Source organism: Podarcis muralis, chromosome Z (assembly GCF_964188315.1).
Source record: "Podarcis muralis chromosome Z, rPodMur119.hap1.1, whole genome shotgun sequence".
Taxonomy (NCBI): domain Eukaryota; kingdom Metazoa; phylum Chordata; class Lepidosauria; order Squamata; family Lacertidae; genus Podarcis; species Podarcis muralis.
Window position 1 is genome coordinate 18,395,524 of NC_135673.1, and position 2,938 is coordinate 18,398,461.

Here is a 2,938-nt window from a genome sequence, read left to right on the forward strand (position 1 = left end):
TCTGAGGAAAGGGCTGCCAGCATGATATTATGGAGGGGCATGATATTAAGGATGCAGCAGGGAGGGGGCGTTTTCAGCCTGAGGGCCACATTCTCTTCTGGGCAACCTTCCAGGGGCCATGTGCCAGTGGTAGGTGAAGCCAGAGGCAAAAATTGCTAGAGCAATTCATGCAATTTTACCTTTTGACAGTAAGCTAGATTCTACACTTGTATGCAGGATCAGGCCAGTGGCCCATCAAGTCCAACATCCTCTTTTCACACTGGCCAACCAGGTGCCTCTTCTGGGTGGCCCACGAGCAGGACCTGAGCACAAGAGGCCTCTCCCCTCCTGCAACTGGTGTTACAGAAGCATTGCTTTTTCCAGCTGGGGAGGCAGAGCATAGCCACTGTTGCTTTTGGCCATCATCAACTACCTCCTCCATGAATTTGTCTAATCCTTTTTTTTTAAAGCCACATAGGCCATCTTTTCCCAGCCACCTAGCTTTTCCCAGTAGTGATGTAGTGATGTATGGTGTATTTTCCCAGTAGTGATGTATGGAAGTGAAAGCTGGACCATAAAGAAGGCTGATCGCCGAAGAATTGATTCTTTTGAATTATGGTGCTGGAGGAGACTCTTGAGAGTCCCATGGACTGCAAGAAGATCAAACCTATCCATTCTGAAGGAAATCAGCCCTGAGTGCTCACTGGAAGGACAGATCATGAAGCTGAGGCTCCAATACTTTGGCCACCTCATGAGAGGAGAAGACTCCCTGGAAAAGACCCTGATGCTGGGAAAGATGGAGGGCACAAGGAGAAGGGGACGACAGAGGACAAGATGGTTGGATAGTGTTCTCGAAGCTACCAGCATGAGTTGACCAAACTGCGGGAGGCAGTGGAAGACAGAAGTGCCTGGCGTGCTCTGGTCCATGGGGTCACGAAAAGTCGGACACGACTAAATGACTAAACAACAACAACAGGCCACCACTGCTTCCTGGGGGTTGAGAGTTCCAAAGTCTAATTCTGCACTGTGTGAAGAAGCCCTTTCTTTTAACTGACCTGAATCTTCCAACATGAGAGAGAAACTTTTATCTCCCCACTTTCTCCACACCATTTTGGACACTATTATCATGTTGCCCCATGCACGCACACACGCACGCGCGCACACACACCCACACCCCACAGACCTCAATAGGTCAATGTTTCCTTATGATTTTTAGTAGGACCAAAGAAAGCACTTCTGCAACGGGAGGAGTCAAGCTGCAGATTTAGAAGCCGCCCCAATTTGCTCTCCAGAACCAATGGCTATACTTGCATCTCTTCTAAAGCATTAAAGCAGCTTAGCAATCAGATCCTCTTTAAGAGAGACAGTAAAAATACAAGCTCAGAGAAATGCAGGGTTTCCCCTTCCTGGTCTTGGTGACGGCAAAGGAGAGGTCTCTTATCTGGTGCAAAGAGCCGGAGAGGATTCTGCACAAGAGGTGAAGAGCAAGAAAGGATTTAACTAAAATAACCACACCCTGCTGGTTATCTGGGGCATGGCCTCTCAGGAATATCCCCATTGAATCAAGAAGGGGTTGGTGAGCTCCTTTCCATGTGGGGTGAGTGTCTCATAGATCAATGCTGAATAGTGGAAGATTCAGGACAGATAAAAGAAATGATTTATTCATGTAGCACATTGTTAAACTATGGAACTCAGTGCCACAGGAGGCAGGGACAGCCTAGGTAATTTTAAAAGAGGATTAGAAAAATTCATGGAGGGCTGTTGATGGCTATTAGCTATGATCACAATGATGTCTCTACCTTTGAAGGCAGTAAAGCTTCTGAATTCCAGTTTCTGAAAGCCACAGGAGGTGAGAGGGCACTTGTTCCTGAGTCCTGCTTACAGCAGGTTTCCCATTGGGGCATCTGGCTGGCCAGTGGGAGAACAGGATGCTGGACTGGGCCCCCTTTGGCTTGATCCAGCAGGCTCTTCTTATGTTCTTATGAGATCCTGGAAGATGGGAACGGTAGGATGGGAGAAGAAAGTGGGGGGAGGGGGGACAAAGAAAGGAAAGAGGAGGCACCTCCCGTCTCTGAACCTTTGGAGAACGACTGCTGCCAGTCAGTGCAGGCAATACTGGGCTGCTGGGCTGACTTATTTTAATACACTTTCCCATGTAGCTCAGTGTTGGAGCATCTGCTTTGTTTGCAGAGAGTACCCTCTTCAATCCCTGGAACTTCCAGGTACAGCTGGGATTATCTCTTAAACCTGAAGCACTGGGAAACCACTGTTGCTAGTCAGTGTAGTCACTAGTGAACTAAATGGACAGCATTTAGTCCATGACTCAGAAGCATCCAGCTTCCTGTATTCCTGTTTGATTCCAACTTCTTCAGAACTATGAGGACTAGAAACTTATGGGGAAGGGCTATAGCTCCGATGAGAATGTCCCCTGTCTGAAGCTCTGGAGAGCAGCTTCTGCTGTCAGCTAGTGCAGCCAGTCCTGAGCTTCAGTTAATTCAGAACTATGAGGACTAGTATCCTAACAAAGGCTCCTCCAGAAGCCCCGGAAAGACACTGCTGTCAGTCTGTGTAGACAATACTGAGCTAGATGGCTCAATAGTTGGACTCAGTGCAAGGCACTTCCTACCTCCCTATTTCATTCAGGCTTTTGTATAGAACCGTGAGGACTAGCATCTTAGTCGGCGGAGAATGCCTCCTGCCTGAAATTCCTGGAGAGCTGCGGCCAGTCCATGTAGACAGTGCTGAGCTAGATCGACATGTGCTCCTGTTTGATTCAGCTCTTTCTCCAGAATCGTGAGGACTAGAATCTTTCTTTCTTTTCAGGGGAACGACCTGATCAAAGCTCTGACTCAGCCCTAAAGCAGCTCCCTCTCTTGGAAAGCCAAGCCCGGGCGCCGAAAAGCAACCGTGAGCAAGCAAAAGGAGGGCGTGTCCGCCGGGTGTGTCCGCCCATTAAGGG